The 17741-nt window shown below is 41.6% G+C and overlaps 1 protein-coding gene across 2 annotated transcripts in view; it reads right to left on the bottom strand.

Annotated features, from left to right (window-relative positions):
* The window catches only part of CYFIP1 (cytoplasmic FMR1 interacting protein 1), a 74911-nt gene extending 61953 nt beyond the window's left edge, over positions 1–12958 (bottom strand). For both annotated transcript variants that reach the window (XM_005516509.3, XM_014250331.2), the window contains exon 1: positions 12802–12958. The gene's annotated coding sequence lies outside the window, so the exon portion shown is untranslated. The remainder of the gene's footprint in view (positions 1–12801) is intronic.
* Between the last annotated feature and the right edge of the window lie 4783 nt (positions 12959–17741).

The raw sequence follows: 17741 nt of genomic DNA on the forward strand, positions 1-17741 counted from the left end.
TTGATGATATCTACTTACTGGTGAAAAATAAAGCCCTTCACCCCAAAGTTATCAGATGCAATGTTATGGCTGTGTTAGACAAGACAGAGAGATGATGAGGTTGGTATCATGTTACCACAAAATGTCTTAAAAAACCCAAAAGGTATATGAGTACCTTGAAAATACACAGGGAAAAAACGGAAAGTCCTTGGAGAATACAAATACATATCCCATTTAAACTACTTGCAAACTGTCATTATCACCTATACCAAGACTGTCAAGTGAACATTCCCACAGAAAACTGATAAACAGTATAATTTGGTCCTTTAGTTATAAAAATAAAGGTAGAGAATATCAAGCTACAATGAAAGCCAACTTTTCTTCAGAAGATTTAGAGCAAGCAGAAACATTTACTTTATGACAATTATTGCTTTACTTTATGGAAGTTGAAATAAAAATGTTAAACTTCCCTGAAATAAACAAAAATAATTAAAATCTAAATCCCACAGCTGACAGGCACTTTTTTGCTTTTCATCATTCACAAAGGTTTGACACCCTGAGGACATCTAAGCACCCTCACTTTCAAATCCCTAAGGATTTATCCTCACACAACCATCAGAGCAGTAAGACAGCAGGCTTCCCTCTTGAAGCAAGGTGGATTGCAGTAAGTAATAATTCAGAAATGGATTTCCAATGGATGTTTTTTGCTGTCAGCTCCTTACAGTACACCTTCTGGTATATTGCTGCATACTGGAAAGATCAGACAGTGGACACAACTGTGTCTATTGCTACCACATGTTCATCTTGTGCCCTGAAAATTAAACTTCCATGGGAAATGAAAGATGGGTTTTGCTGATATCACAGCAGGGGAAAGATCTGAGTCAGCAGTCAATGCTGTGGATGATACCTTCCCCCAACACCAGTATCACACATGGATATGCAGCAACCATCCTCACCATGCAGGGCTGACAAGGTTCATCTCATTTAGGCAACAGCTCAGCTGTTCAGGGATGATGATTTCCTTCTATCATTAACCGCCAATAAAAATAAAAGAAAAAAAGATACAGTGATGTAAAGGAGCACACTTTCTTCAGCTCAACTTCTGATGCACTACTGGGACATCCCCACCAGCCTGAGAGCAAAGACTGCATCTCTGTTCAGCTGCATCTTCAGGCTGCCCTGCCATGAAGTGCTGCAGCAAGCTACTAAGGGTAGATGAAAATGTGTTGGATTAAATAAATTCCCTTGAATCATTCATCTCACTTTTCAGACTGATTCTGAAAAAGGGTGTTGTAAACTGAGGCATGTCCCATTTGCTCCTGAACAAGCATCCCCACAGCAGCGACAGCAGAGCAAACCTCTCCTGAAGTCCTGTACTCTTCAGAGCAGCCCAACTACTGCTACTGTCTCTTTTCCTTGTCCTCCTTGCCCCAAAAGACACGTTCACCCCAGCACCTCTAACAGCACCTGGCCAGGCACATGGGAAGAGCTGAATGTCCAAAGATTTGAGTCATTGCTCAATCTCAGGGTGAGAAGAGTCAGAGGAATATCAGCATTGATCTTACCTCACCATTCTTGGTACCACACTACACACTGTACCAGTATCTTAAATACACCTCTGGGAGAAAAAAAAAATAAATTCTCCACATCTTTTAACTTAATTTAACCAATAGCACACGGAAAACTGAATTTAAATTTGGCATGCATCCATTCAAAATGCAAATAGTTACACTTCAAATAGCCTGCAACAGTCCAGGAAAAATACATCCTATAGTCATCAAACTGCAGGGCAAGTTCCCAGTGCTGGAGAGAAGAGTTTGGGGCCCCTGGTCACAAAGGGTTGAATCAGCAATTCTGGGCTGCAGCTGGCAGCCAGGGGCCTCACACCACGCTCTGAGCTAGGATCAGCAAAGCCTGACCCATACTCAAGCACAGTTTCTCTCTCTTTCCCCATGGCAGGAGAAGTTACCACACAACATTCAGAGACCTGTGAGTGGGACAAGCAGATGTGCTCAGCACACCCCATCTCCAGCTGCACCCAGGACAGTGTAAGCTTAGAAACCAGTATATGTCCAACAGCAATAAAACACATGCAAATATTAGCTTGAGAATGCAGCCCAAGGAAGCAGAGGAGTTCTGGGACATCCAGGGAATTTGTTTTGGTAAGAGCATTCTCTACGTAACCCAAAAAGTTCTCCAACACTGGAATTGTAAGTGGAAAAAACATATTTCATATTAAAAATATGGAGAGGCATCATGCCAAAGAATGAGTTAATGAAGGTGGAGTGTCAATGATAAAAAAATGCTGAACTGCAGAAATTTTTGAATATTTTCTGACTTTGCAGATGAAAATAGTGTTTCATTTAAATGAAAAATTACGTTGAGAGGGGATGCCCCACGCCTTTTTGCAGTCCACTGGACGTATTTTTGTTTTTTAAATAGATGCATTTAATCTCCAAGTGCTTGTACATGTCCCCAGGCTCAAAATAAGACAAAGAGGAAGCATGTCTGCACTTTAAACAGCAACTTCCTTTGACATTGCCTCTCTTCTTTCCCAAGTATGCAAAAGTAGAATCGTTGAATCTTAAATTAAAATACAGTATCATGGATACCGAGGATTAAAATTGCCATGCAATCCATTAATTGAAATATGTATCCACAAGTGGTTTTGCTTAAAATAAATGATTATATATTTAATATAAATATTAATAAATTATTATAAATGCTTTTTGCATAAATAAATCAAAGCTTACCCTATTTAAAAGGACAGAATTCTGTGATGAAAATCAGGAAAATTTTATGTATTGCAATTAAAGAGGGTAAAAAGAAGCATATTATTTACAACAAAAAAAATAAAAATATAAATAAAAAGCAAAGATAATTCCACAGTCCACACACTGAAGGAAAGAAATTAAAATTAAAGTATATTTAAAAAGATGATTGACTGGCCTGCTGAATTGGGGTCTTCAGGACCAACCCCAGTAAACTCCATGGCAACTTATGACAACATTCCCGCAAGAATAGAATTGGTCAGCCCAGCAGCAGAAGTTAAGTTTTATTCCTATAGCAACACAACATTTTCAGGTTTCTTCTGCCCCATTGTGTCATTTTTCTATGCTACTGGATTGCAGAAAATCAACTAAATAATTTTTCTATTACAAAAATTTGATTCAGTATTCTGTGTAATGTTCCTATTTGATTTAAACCATGAGATTCCAATCACAAAGGGCCTTTGTAATGGAAAGAGAACAAAAGGAACAGACTTTCTCTTCCAAGAACAGCACAGCAATTAGGAAAATATTCATTTTTATTTCAAACCTCCAAGATCTCTCTCAAAAACTCCCTTTTAGTTCTATTTCAACTAAATTTCAAACACCTCAGCCATTCAACTGCTTACCTATCAATTCAGACTGAGCAGAAAACATTTTAACACCCTGATAGCTAAAGCACTTCAGAGAACAGCAACACGATGGATCTTCTCTGTTTGAATGCTCTTTTTCTGTGCTCTGGACAGCACAATCTGCCTTTTTGCCAAGCGGATCAGCCTAAGATGTTCCTTCTGGGACTGGAGCTCCTTTCCGTTCCTAAGCAACAGATTTGCATAAGCTGAAGGAGCAAAGAAAAATGCTTTTCACATCATTTACTGGCCCGCCTGATTAAAGTAAAAGACAGAAGAAAGCAAACAGCAGCTGACAGTCCTTTGTGCAACAGATTTGACATACTGTTAAGTTTTCAAAAATACATCTGCAAATGGAATTTTAAAAAAGGTTTATATGTGAAAAAGAGAAAAAAATTCCAGCACTATATTTTCCCATCCAAACATCACTGGAGTCCCAGAAGAACAGCCATATAATAGAAACAATTAATTTTGTATTAGATTCCTATAGGGTGATGTGGCTCACAATAACTGCATGCTTCCAAAAGTAGGCATAGACTGGGAGAAGAACATGAGGCTAATAGCATGGATTTTTCTTTTTTTTTCTTTTTTTTAAGTCTCAGCTTCCTAAATTAAAAGCTCTTTGTGTTCAGTCACACGTGAATTTTTCATGCAATCTGCACTGCTACCTGTCCAGCTTCTGTCCCCTGCAGGCAGGGAAACATCCCAACAATCAATGCCCATCCCTTCCATCTCTTTACAAAAGCAATGCCTGTGCTATGACTGTACAAGCAAGGTTCGAATGCTCAGTGATTAACCTGCTTTATCACCTGGAAAACTGAATTCTGGGCAGAATCAGTAAGCAACAGCAGCACCATTAATGCAACCTAAAAGCCGCACTTCAGTGAGTCAGTACCATTCCTCCCACAGGATAATTCTGTCCCACAAGGCCAGAAGGACAGCACTGCTAAGGATGCTGTCATAGAGCTGAAATGGCTTGCTGACACACTGACCACCAGGACTCAGAGAACAATTGGTTTGCAGGTCAAAGCAACTTCTCTTTCCAATATCCTGGATGAATTCAAGCACTTTCCAATAAAAGGAAGGTCTGACACTCTACTATCATCACAGCAGGTTAGGAACGGGGGAGTCTCAGGCTCCTTGGATGAAGTCTAGATCAAGACTGGTGAGTCAGGGTAGTCCAGAACTGCCTTTCCTGATGCCTGCCACCACATGTATATCTACTAACTACTCCTTTTTACAGCATCAGTAAGAAACTCTCCCACAACAAGACAACACAGTGCAAACTTAGCACTCCTGCACCATAGCACCAGGATAGAGCCACTAGAGCTAGCAAGGCACCACAAGGATGTATTTATCTTTTCCTGCCATGTTAGCAGCCAGCAGGAGCACATGGATGAGCACATACTAATTCTACGGCAGCAGCATCTGCAGTGGATGATGACGATGCAGCAATAACAACCAAGTATTTTGAAGGACAGCCTGGCCCAGTACTATGCAGCTGCAGCATCATTCCACATCTTGAAGCTTTAGAAGATACCACTTGATTTTAACTGATGTTAAAATATAGGGTGATACGCTATACTTCTGTAGGAAACTCAAGCAGAGGATGCACATACTTCAAAAATGAAAAAAATATTTCTGTTAATTCCACTTATTTTATTTGAGAATCCATTATGATGGCATGGGAGAAGCCTAAGCCTCTAAAATCTCCTCCAAAAGTATCTCACTTAGATGAACAAGGATGGAGGGCCTGTCCCCCAGGTTTGTCCTGCAGCACGCAGCTCCCCTCTGCAATGGTACTTATGCTATAAGAATTCACAGAGATGTTTTGTCTGGTTTGCTTTATCTGTGAACCTAAGTCTGAAGCCCAAGATATGTCATAAATGTAAAATTAAAAATAATCTGCTGTTGATGGGGCTAGATGGCTGAGAGGGTTTGTGCTGATTTACTAATTAATTCTCACAGAACTGAGTTAGTTCTGAGTGAACTAACTAACATACAGAATGAATCCCCTTCTGCAATATTTGGCCTCTCTTCAGACTGCAATGAAGTTAAAGGTTCAAGCATTGTTTCATTCTAGGTTAGGTATGCTGAGATCCGTCTTGCTACACTTCCTTGCCATACCCTATTAATAGTCTCTAGTATTACACTTTTGAATTGCACCATTTCACCTTCCTGACCAACTGCCTCCCTTTCTCTTTTTTGCTTTCTTTTCCTCTCACACAGTTCACTCCTCCACACTCATTTTTGCATTCTGCTGGTGCTGCTCTCTCCTGCAGCTGTTCTCAACATGCATTTCTTCTGTACTTCTGTTCCTCATCCTGCGACTGCATGGGTGGTAGGAAGCAATGCTGCACAGCAGTGCTTTGGACAAGACTAAAGTTCAATACAGACACACAGCACTGAAGCACAGCACTTGAAGCACTGAAGCACAGCACTTAAAGCATGTGAAAACTACAACTACAGTTGTGAAAAGATCTCTCACTGCTTAGCAAAGACAACAGTCCCACTGTGAACATCCTGCAAAGAATGAGAAAGGGAGCAGCAAAAGCAATAACCACCCCAGAAAGGAGAGCAAGTTCACATGGAATTAGCCTGGCATGGCTCAGGCTGAAGTCTTCCATCACAGATTGCTCACGTCTGCTCAGCATGGGTTTCAGTGGCTGCCCTTTGTGTCTGGTGTAAGGAGAGTGCTGGTACTTTAACTAAAAGGGCACACCTGTGTACATGGGCTGAATGGAGCTGGGGATGGGGGAACTGAGCACCACAGATGGAAGACTCAGTACAGGTAAAAGAGATGAGCCTCAAAGATGGAGAGAAAGATAAGAGTCTGGTGTCCTCAGATCTCCATCTAAGCAACAACACAACCCATCAGCCTTAGACAAACTGTTTATTTAGATTCATAGAAGGAACCTTAAAGACCATACAAAGTTCATCCCCTCTGCCTTGGGCAGGGACACTTTCCACTAGACCAGGTTGCTCAAAGCTCCATCCAACCTGGCCTTCAACACTCCCAGGGATGGGGCACCCACAGCTTCCCCGGGCAATCTGTTCCAATGCCTCAGCACTCTCACAGTCAAGAATTTCTTCCACATCTTTTAGCTAAATTTAATCTCTTTCAGTTTGAACCCATTACTCTTTGTCCTATCACTACAGTTCCTGATAAAGCATGTGAGTTCTGTACTTCTATTTCACAAGACTAGAGAGAAATAAAGGAAAACAAAATTGTTTTCTCAGGGGAGGGGAGGACAGCATTCTCTGCCTTAGCCCGGTTACACAGATGGTTGCTCCAGGGTCAGTCTTACAGCTTCTCAGGGGAATCTGCTTGGCAACACCCTGCCTGTGGGAAGGACACCCACCACACCACTGCTGGGGCAGCTGTCCAGGCAGGGACAGCTCTCCAGGTCTCCCTGCCACAGTGCCTCTACATTTTGCATCCAGCTCCATCTTACAGCATATGTCCTCTAATGACACAACAGGCATTAATTAAATCCAGTGGGTTCTTTGAATGCAAGCCTGCAGCTGAAGCTCTGGCTTCAGTGTTGCCTTATTTTAAGTTTGAAAATTGAACAAAGGCTTCAATAAAATGAGTCTGAAAAGGAGGCTGTTTGCTGCCATTCCCACTCCTCTATACCTGTAGGTACTTGGTAAGTCAACAATATAACACTCTCCACTTTCAGTTAAAAAAAATTACACAGCTTCATCTGTGAAGAGTAAGTTGGAAGACATTTTAGGCCAATTTGTATAATCCACACTTAAAAGTAGCTTTTTATTTATTATCTAAATCAGTAAAATAATCTACAATTTTTGCAAAATTACAGTATTTAAAAACAAAAAAAAAACCAAACCAAGCAGACTTCGGAAGCTGTTAAAAAAATCTATCATTATGTGCATTTCTGTAAGGAGAGAGTGAATCAGACAAGAAGTAAATCATGGTTTAGTAGTTCTCTTAAAAAAACCTAGGAAATAGTACAGGACAAAGTAGAAGAGAAAACAAAAAATAAATAAATTTTAATTTCTTAAGCTCTCTTTTTCCTCAGAAAGAGCTCACTATATGTAGCATTTTATACAAGAAAATATGCAGTTCCAGTGAAAATTCATCCAAAGCTTTGCTTCAGATATCACCTAACAAGCATTCACATCTATCTTGAGGCATGTGTCATGACAGTTTGCCTGAATCTCACACTCAGAATCTATAATTCAGTGTACTCTCCTTATTGATTTTATATCACTGAACCCACTTAAAAGAATTAGAGTTATACTGAAAGAAGGCTATAAATAGCTTCAGGTCAACAGCATTTTTATTTCCTGCCAACAAAGTGTCCACGTCCCTACCAGAAATTAAAGTATTTTAAAATGAAGTATAGCACTCACATATTTTTATCTGAACCCTGGAAACAAATCTCTTGTATAGGTGTAGTGTATAAAGCAAGAATCTCCAAAAGCACCTTGTGTCATTTGCACAGCTGGAATCACTACTAAGTGTGTCAACTCTTGAGACTCATATCCTAACATAAAACCACAGTACTGGTTTTTAAATGTTTGTTTCTAAAACCAAAAGTACCGTTATTTTTTTTCCTTTTACTTTAGAATATAGTAATTCATAAGAACATTACTGAGACTCAACCCTGCTAATCATTTGCAGAGTGTCATCTAGTAAGTATAAGTCTCTACACTGCCTGAATTCTTAAGATGCCTTTCAGTGGATGGAGGGGAGGAGGGATGGCATTTTTTTTCCACCAAATGCACAACTATTGGCTTAAAAAAGTTTATTTGTCACTCTATTACCTCCTGACCAACACTACCAGAAAGCAGATCTGCAAAAACCAGCCATGTGAAAGGCTTGCTGAAAGATAGACTGTTAAACTATAATAAAATACTAAATACTACCAGTATTTGGCTCAAGCAAAGAGAAATCAGGCAAGTTCACCCCACAAAAAAAACACTGTGTAAGCTGGGAGCACTCACAAACCAGGAAAAGGAGGGCACAACAGCCTGTTGCCCTGGCATTTACCTCTGATGAAAGCAAGAACAGGAGTGCCCATTCCACATGTGTTACCCGATTTTTATTTCTCTGTAGTCTTTGAGAAGAGTACAGCAGGGACCTCACGTAATGACTAAGGGGGCTGCAAATCCACAGCAGACCACAGCTGGCTAAGTCCCACACAGTGGGTGCCTAGCAGGCAGCTGATTTAGCAATGAAGGGATTTCTACCCTGAGAGTCCTCCCTGAGCTCACCATCAGACTGATGCCCTGCCCTCACCCCATCCCTTCCAGCAGGAGCAGAGGTCTGGCAGAATGAAACAGCTACAGAAAATGTGGGGAAGGGACAGAGCAGCAGAACACAAGCGCTGCTCCTCAGGAGCAGGGACCACCACCAGCTGGGAAGGCTTGGAGAGATGGGCTCCCTCTCCTACACCCCAAGCCAGATCTGTGCTCAACTCGCCTGCCCACAATCTTAAATTACCTCTCCCACAATGGTCTTTCTGCAGAAAGGCTACACAGCTATAAATTCACTTGCTGTCTGCTGATGGTCAGCCTGAGGGAAAGGGGGTTTCTTCTGAGATGGCAAATGCCTGATGAGTATTTGTGCCATACCAACCTTTACCACAACTCTACTTTTTACAGTTTAGGTCCAAGATAGCCACTTTTCCCCAAAAACACTGAAGTGTGTGAATACAGGATTTTCACACACATTTGTGAGTGCACATATATTTAGAGACATAATAGAGGTCGACAGTAAATAGTACATACTGACACAGAGAAGATCTTTTCAATCTTACAAAGAAAACAAGCTTCAGGATTTTTGCCAGTGTGTTTACAAGAGATAAGGAGCTACCCTAAGTATCATATAATATTTTTGGTGCCAAGAGACAGAAAGATTAACTGCTGTTTTGCAACCTCTGTCTTCTTGTGGCAAGTCTCATCAATGCATCATACATTAGTTTTACCACCAGAAAGGCAGTGATGTGGATTAATGGAATTACATTTTGACAAAGCAAATCAATACGCACTCTGTTATCAGTATTACACAGCAAAGTGTGCCCCCGAGCCCTACTAACGTCAGCTTCTAAGGGCAGACGTGCAGTAAAGAACCCTAAACTGACATATGTAGCTTAAAATATAAAGCACCATTACCAAGCTGTGAGTTTTTGTAGGTATACAGTCATATGTCACAATGTCAAAATGTCCTTCTTTCATTTTACTTTCTCCGTTCTGCATAAAAACCAGGACAAGGGTTGGTGGCTTTATTTGTTCTAGATACAAATAACAATGTAGCCAAAAAGTAGCAAGATGCCCTTCAAGAGTAAAGTCAGCCAGAGGCCACTTGTAACAAGGTATATGTTCTACAGATATCAAAAATTTACAAACCTGTTACATTTACCTCATCCCTGAGAACACGTTCACAGGGAAGCTCAGGACTGTTTAAATTAATCCCATTCCCACGCGCATGGATGGATCCACCTCAAATCAGTTCACTGGCCACTCACGCCTGGGTTGTGCCAAACTCCTGTAGCATCCCTAGGTAAACAAGCACTTAACTTGATTCAAGCATAACTGCTTATTAAGTTGGGGCTTGCCATAGTAGCTGAAGTTATTTTAAGATGTGTAAGCAGTGGAAATTCAAAATCTCACACAGTCACTGTTTGAAGAGCAGTGAAGTCAATCGCACAGCTGACTTCTGACTCAGCAGGGCAAAATTTGATGCCCAGCATTCAAGTTCATTTTACTTGTTGTATTTTACTTACTTTACTCATTTACAGCAAAAGAACCACTTGAAGAACTTGCCCAGAGAACACAGGGCAAAAACTGCAAAATGAAACTCACTTGACATGCACATAAACAGGCATGGAAATAGCATTAAAATTAATTTTCTCCTGTATAGCATTGCAAGCAGTTCTAGCAGTTTCAGGCCAGAGGACGAATAAAACTGTCTCCACAAAAAAGAGCTCTGTGGGGATTTTTTGTTTCATCTTTGTCTTCCAACCATGCAGCTCAATTCCAAGCACTCTGAAATTTCCACCTCAACCTGAATATCTTGGAAATCTTCGAGAAACAAATGTAAAAATAAAAATCAGATGATTCTGACAAGAGAGTTACAGCAAGATTTTAAAACCTACCATTGGGAACAAGCCACCTTCCAAGACAAGTCTCTCCCAGAATGAATAAACAAAGCACTAAACAAAACTTAAGGAGTATATCAAACAAACATCTAACATGGAACACATAGCTGGAACAGATTTCTGGTAGTTACTTAATTATGCTACAAAGTCAGCATAATGGACCAAGAGAATCTGTTGGTTTAAGGCCAGAGGACAATTTCTAAGGCAAATTGAAGAAACAAGAATTTTGTTAATGAAGACTTTGGATATTACAGGTACATAACTAAAGGACTTTTAATGAAACTAAATTTAACTAAATGAGCTTTTTTTGTAAGTCACACATCCAGAAGCTAAAAACTGAAAAGTCTGAATTGTTGGTGGAACATTCCCTTTCTTATAACATATATTTTTTTAAAAAAATTTAAACAACTTAGATATTTACCTCCCTTTAAGTTTAAAGACTGTGATATCTACTATGGGAGAAATTTTAAATTAGCAGAGATGAGAATAATTCATAGACCACTCCACTCTCCACATCAGGACCCTCAAAAGAAACTGACAAACCCAAGACCTATAAATAAAACAAAGTCTTTCCCTTCTTCAAGCAGGGATGTTTGGGGGGGGGGGGAGAGTATTTGGGTGTTTTTCTAAGACTCAGAGAGGTTTATTCTCAGAATACATAAATTAACTGTGACAACCTGAAAACCAAAGTACATTAAGAGATATTCCATCAAGTACATAGTCCCTATTAAAAAAAAAATAAAAATCTAAGCTGCTACAAAGAAAGACTGACATATGCTTTTTAGAGGGCAAGCCAAACAATCTTTGATGATACTGGGGTTAAGCCTTCCCAATGCTGTACAGACTTCCAAATTCCTCCTCCTCCCTCCTGGCAGCTACAGAGACAACTGGCTGCCTATACCAGCCAGACTTCACAGACCAGTTGCCTGAGAAAGCTTAAAGAGCCTTTTACACTAGAACAGGAGAAACTTTGTGTTTACAAAAGTTAAAAAAAAAAAACCAACACTTTTTTAAAAGTAAAAGTTAATTTAAGTCCCACTTAATTTAAGAATCAGAATTTAAGTAAGGAGTAGCAATGTTTTTTCTATGACATAGCTCAGACATTCTCAGAGAATAAAATGCCTTAAGTACCATTAATAAAAACATAATTCAGAGATTGATGAATTGCATTACAGTATTATTAGAAACTCAATTTTGAAGAAAACACTACCCAACAACACAGCATATGTACATGTTCAGTAAGCTGATTATAATAAAGTTATGCCAAATAAGTAACCAGAATGCAATAAGGACTGGAGCTGCTCATTAGCCTAAGCTTTCCATTTCCCACAGTTTACAGAAAAGCCTGACCTTCTAATTAAGAAGAAATTCCTCCAGCTAGCTTTCCTTCTCCTCCAATACTCACTCTCCAGCCAGCACTTCAGGCAGCCTGGCTACATCCCACAAAGACAACTTCCTCCCAACAGCCTTCCTGGCACAAACAACCATTTACATGTCTAAATGCTACTCCATCCTGCCATCAAACGGCGCAGGAATAAATATCAAAGCAATGAGAGCCTACTGAAAGGCAAATAATTAGCAGAGATGTTGGTGAACTACAGGAATACTCAGAAAGATGAAGTGCATGTCTGTCTTCACCTTTTCTCATTAGACAGGAGGGATGGGATTGCAGACCATCCATCTGGTCATTTTCAAGCTTATAGTGCTGCTGTCATTAACAGAGTTATTTTTACTGGATAATTCTCAAGTTCCTCGTGAGGAAGTTATTCCACGTCCTTAGACAGACACTACTTCCTCTGACGAGTGGGATGAACCTGCACAGGGCTTTTTACTTTTTTTTTTTTTCCCATCTAGCCCACTGCAAGACAGCCTAGGAGGCAGAACTCTGACCACTCGAATGTTGCAGACACACGGGCCAAGCAGGCGAGAGAACAAGCTAAACCTTACACCCAGAAATAAAAACCAAAAAGGGCTTTTAGGTAAGCACCACTGAGGAACCCAACCCGCCTGAGGGCACGGCCGCCTGCCCGCAGCGCCCGGCCACGGCTCCGCACGGCCCTGCCCGTCGCGCCCCCGGGCACCGCCCGAGCAGCGGGACCCCCGCGGCACCTCCCAGCTCCGGGGAGCACCAGATACCGGGTGCGGGATAAACAACCCCCAAATAAGAGTACGGGGCTCACGGTTACCAGCAAGACGGGCGCAGCGGGGGCACGGAGCAGCCCGGCCCCGCAGACGAAGAGCCCGAATTGAGGGGAGGGGGCGAAGGCGCCCGGAGGGGCCCCGGGATGCGCTGCTCACCCGCTGTCCGCCGGCTCCCGGGAGCGGCGCTGCCCGGCGGCGGGGGGAGCCCGTCTGTCTGTCCGCCCGCCCGGGGGCTCCGCTCGGCCCGGCCACTGAGGGTCGCGTCGGCCCGGCGGCTCCGCTCCTGGGCCGCGCCTGGCAGGGAGTTTCCTGTCTGACTCACTTCAGCCGGGAGTTGCGCAGGGAAACACCCTTCCTGCCGCTCCAGCTCCTCCTCCTCCCGCCTCATCCCAAACCTGCCGCCCCTTCCCGCCCCCTGCAGGCTCCGGCTCCAACTCCTCCTCCTCCCGGGGAGCCGGGAATACTCCCGGAGCTGCTGAAGGCGGAGGAGCTGCGTCCCGGACCGGCCCTGTGCTTTTAATAAAAGCGACTCTTCCTACGCCCTGTACACGGGGCAATCTGTCTCTCGGAACACAAATCTACGCCCAGGTCGACCGTGCCCACTGGTACAAACCCAGACGGTACAATCCGGCATCCGCAGAGAAAACCAGCGCCCCAGGGGCACCGGGGCGGGCAGTAACAGGTCAGTGGAGGGGCTTCCCACTTCACAACTCTGCTAGCATGGTGAGGGAAAGACACCACCCGTAAAGATGAAAAACCTAACGTTAAAAAATCAAAAGGGATCGCGTGAGGGAGAAAAAAACCTTAAACATCCTGCAGAGTGGTCATGCATGTGGTGTTTGTATCCGAAACAACCAGACTTAATTAAAAGCAAAACCATAAAAAATAGGCAAGTTGCTATTTGACAACTTCCCACTAACTTTTCTGTAAACCACATCAAACATATGTAGTTTCCCATTTTAAAGTTTTCTTACTTCTTCCATGCAGTGTTCTCCCACTGAAGTTCAGCTTTACTTGTTCAAGATTCCATCTAATGAACTTCACACTGCACCACAAAATCAAACTGCCCTTTTATTTTTCACGGAAACTGTTCTTTTTCATGGACGTTTCTCAAAATTGCACTTTCCAGCCACTATTTTATGGCAGAAGGAATTCACAAACTACTCCACATAGGGAACAGTCACCTAAGAGCATGGGAACTTCCAAACATTTTTTCATCAAAACCTACTTTTGATTGTATTGCTTGTATTTGTCTACTTTAAGTTGCATCCAACATTTTATTTACTCTTGAAAAGACTCTCTAATCATAATCAGACAGCACACTGTTGCCAAAGCAAGCATTTCTAAGGCTCTGTTTTCAACAGCTGTTCAGGGGACACTGTGCAATATGATTTTTTGCTGAGAACAGAAGTGTTTTACTTCAATTATTGGTAGTTGGGTTTTTGCCCAAAAAGTCTGCACCGCCTCAAGTTTCTTTAAATAACCATTTTGTAATAGCATATAAAAGAAAGCCTGTGAAGAATAGGGATAAGGTGATAAACCTACAGTTTTCGTTATTTCAAGTATGATCCAATCCAATTATTCCCCCCTTTCCATATCATCAAGAATTTCCACAGCTTGTGGAGAAGTTATACATCATTGCAAGATGTTATCATTACTATTTCATCATATCAGACACATCCTCATAGCCATGTTTTTTCCTAATACTGGAACATAGTCTTTTCTATGAAACAATTCTTTAGGACATGGCTGCTATTCTTCTCTGTCTGTATATATTCGTAAACATCTTAAGTGCATATACCAAATTAATTCATTTCAAATCCTTTCAACCATCGCAGCTTCTTATCAGCCTAACTTTTTAACCCAGCTCAAGCAAATGTGTAATATACAACCAGAGCTGGATCCTTCCATTTCTAACATGATACCTGATTGTCTCCAATCCACAGGATGCTATCCATCCTATGCCCTTTTCTAAAAACTCTACTTGACCCAAGGAGCTTGATTAAGTAAATTACTTGCCTTTGTAATGCAGACTTAGTTTTGTTTCCTTGCTGTGAGCAAGTGCAAATTCAGAACAGCCTTGTCTTAATGCAACCACTCGGCTTACGTCAGCAATGAGACACATCTCTTACGGGGCCACAACAGAGCAGCAAGGACAGCAAAGTCAGAAGCTCCCCATGAGATCTGATCAACACCAGCTTGACCCCACATGGGCAATACTTCATAGTCTTCCAGTCTGTCCCAAGCTAGACCACCACTGTGGCTCCCCTACTTGCTGAAAGCCAGTTAGTGCCAGGAACTGCTGCTTTGTATGAAAGCAAGACTGCCAAGCACCACCATCCTGTCCAGGAAACAACAGCTTGTCCTAAGGATTGGCTGATGCCCCACATCTTGCTATTTTCATCTAAATACCTGACTGGGCAAAGGAGCTGCTTCCCCACTGCTGAGGCAATCTGCTTTTTATTAGCATTCCTATACATCAGTTTATAATAACCCATAACATCATATAAAAAAAAAGTAGATTATGGTACACAGCTACTCAAGATCTGTGTTGCTTTTTTCTATTATTTGATATAGGAATTAGACAATCACATTTTACCATCTGAAAGTCTATGGTCTCATGTAACATGTGGCATCCCTATCAGAACCATTTTAAGTGAGGCCACCTAATACCATTCCAGATGCCTGATTTAATTGTGTAATGGCCTCACAACTCCCTGCTCTTTCTGTGGAAACTTAAGTGGAACTTAAGTAGTGCAATGACAGTACTTGATTAAAGATGTTCAGGAGGTCTCCATGACCTTCCTCTCCCTCTACTGTATTCGTCCTTCTCAATGATCCCTGCTACACTGAATACAGACCTTCTAGGTGTAGCTAAAGATACACGTATCTACACATTCCAAATCAATCCAATTCACTAACTGATATCCTAGCCTCTGGAAGTTAGGTGTGGTTTTCATCAGGCCAGACTAACTGGCATTTTGAGATCCTTTATTGGGTGGAATTTATTTTAACCTGATTTTAACCCATGCCTGTCAAAAATCTTTACGAAGATCTGCAACAGTAATGTATCATGCTCCTGGCAATTTATGTACCCTGCACCAAAACCACACAAGTATCGGATAATATGGTAGTAACAAGCTTAATCAATTGTTTGAAGACTAGACAAAACCTTTGTTCAAGGCCCTATGCTGCAGGACAGCCACAGGCCTACTTCCTGAATTCTAGATAATTTCACTTTATTTTTACTTTTCTTCTTTGGGCTTTTAAGTATTTATCCAAAGGCAATGAAAGAATCTTTTCCAGGATCCCAGAGGATTACACAGAAGAGTTTCATTCCACAGCAGCCTGAGAAATTCAACAGGAATCTTGTGGTCTACTGTGTCTAAGATGGTGATGTTACTCTCTGGTTTTGCAAATATTTTGGTGTTTAAGCTTAACAACAGATCTAGCTATTCATTTACTTTTTCTTACCTGCTGAGTTCAGAGATTTTTCATCCTCATAAAGAGCACAAGAAACAGTCATGACCTGAGACAGAAAGGTATTTACAAAATCATGATAGGTAATGGTCCCAATGACCTCAAGAACAGGACATCATACAAGAAAGCAGGTAACTGTCTACAAATCAGTTTAAAAATTAAATCCATCTTCTGGCAACATATCAGCCATCTGTCCATACTCTAAAAAACTGGACAAGATTTTTCACACTGCAAGTCAGCACAGACTTGATGGTGTATCTGGCAAAAGGTTTAAAGCTCAGCAAGGCTACAAAAATATTATATGGTTCCACACTACGTAGAATAATGCATGTTTCAGCTCTCAGGAGATAGGCACCTATGAAGAGGACAGCACCTGGGAAAGCTTAAGCAGAAGAGACCAAACCTAAAGCAGCATCTCAGAAGTCACAATGAGCAAAGGGAGAACCTGACCCACTGCAGGAAGCCTACACCAGCTACTTAAACAGGTAACTCCTATTATGAGCCCTCCACTTCACAAGGCCTTACACGAATGCAATGATCTGGCCACTCATACCTACCTTTAATTCCAGGAAAAGCCAGATTCCTACTCCTGAGTGCCAAGTCCTGCCAAAAGCACAGCTGAGAACAGCAGGTGTGCTTCATATTCATAAATACTTATTAGCACATGATGACACCTGCAGCTCTCTGGTTCCCATATCCCTCCTAGTGCTGAGTGACACCATCTGAAAGGGATGTGAGCAAGCAGGGTTCCCTAATTCCGCTTTCCAGCTCCCTGAAACACTAGACCAAGGCTGTATTGTTAACTCATAGGGATGTAACTCTTTATGTGTATACAATGGGCCCATGTCCCCCCAGTCTGCTTTCCAAACCTGCTGCACACTGTGCTGCCAAACCACCCCAGAGCCCTCCCAACTCCCTTGTAGACAATAACACTTGTTAAATCCTTTCTTGATCCAATTACAAATTACATTAATTTTGCTCATGCAGGACATCAATGCAGAAATCAGAGCATGTATGTTAGACAATTCAGCCCCCTCACTCTTCACCCCAGCCCTGCCCCTTTATCCCTGGTAACTTCATTAGCTCCCTAGGCCCTCAGACCTGTGATCTGTGCAGCCTTCCCAGCAATCAATGCACAGTGCAGCAACAAGACACTACAACAGCCAGCAAACACCAATGCAACCAGTGAGCAAAGGTTTTTCTCTAAGTGTGCAAAGTAGTACAAGAAGAAAGCTGAAAAATTTGCAAATCTTTAGTTAGTAAGATTAAAAAGCACATCAGAGGAATATTTTATATTTTTAATCAGCCAGTAATTTAGCATTGCTATCTTTAACCCATGCTCCCATGGAAACCATCCAATCAACAACTGGTTGCTAACTTTTTTTATCAAGAGTTTGACACAAGCAAAGGTCCTCAACGACCCAGTGGTTAATTAGGGGTTATTAAAAAATAGACAGCAAAGAAAGCACTGGTGAATTTACGAACTCAGTGCTAAAATGTGGCCGAGAGATAACAGAAGCCCACAGGAAAAAATAAAGAGAAGTAATGAGTCAGATAAGGGCTTCTATGCTGCAACTCTGCTAAGACTACATCCAGAAGTTAATGAGAAAAAATAA

The sequence above is a fragment of the Pseudopodoces humilis genome, chromosome 2 (genome assembly GCF_049639895.1).
Source record: "Pseudopodoces humilis isolate 2021_Gansu_Grassland_sample_001 chromosome 2, ASM4963989v1, whole genome shotgun sequence".
NCBI lineage: Eukaryota > Metazoa > Chordata > Aves > Passeriformes > Paridae > Pseudopodoces > Pseudopodoces humilis.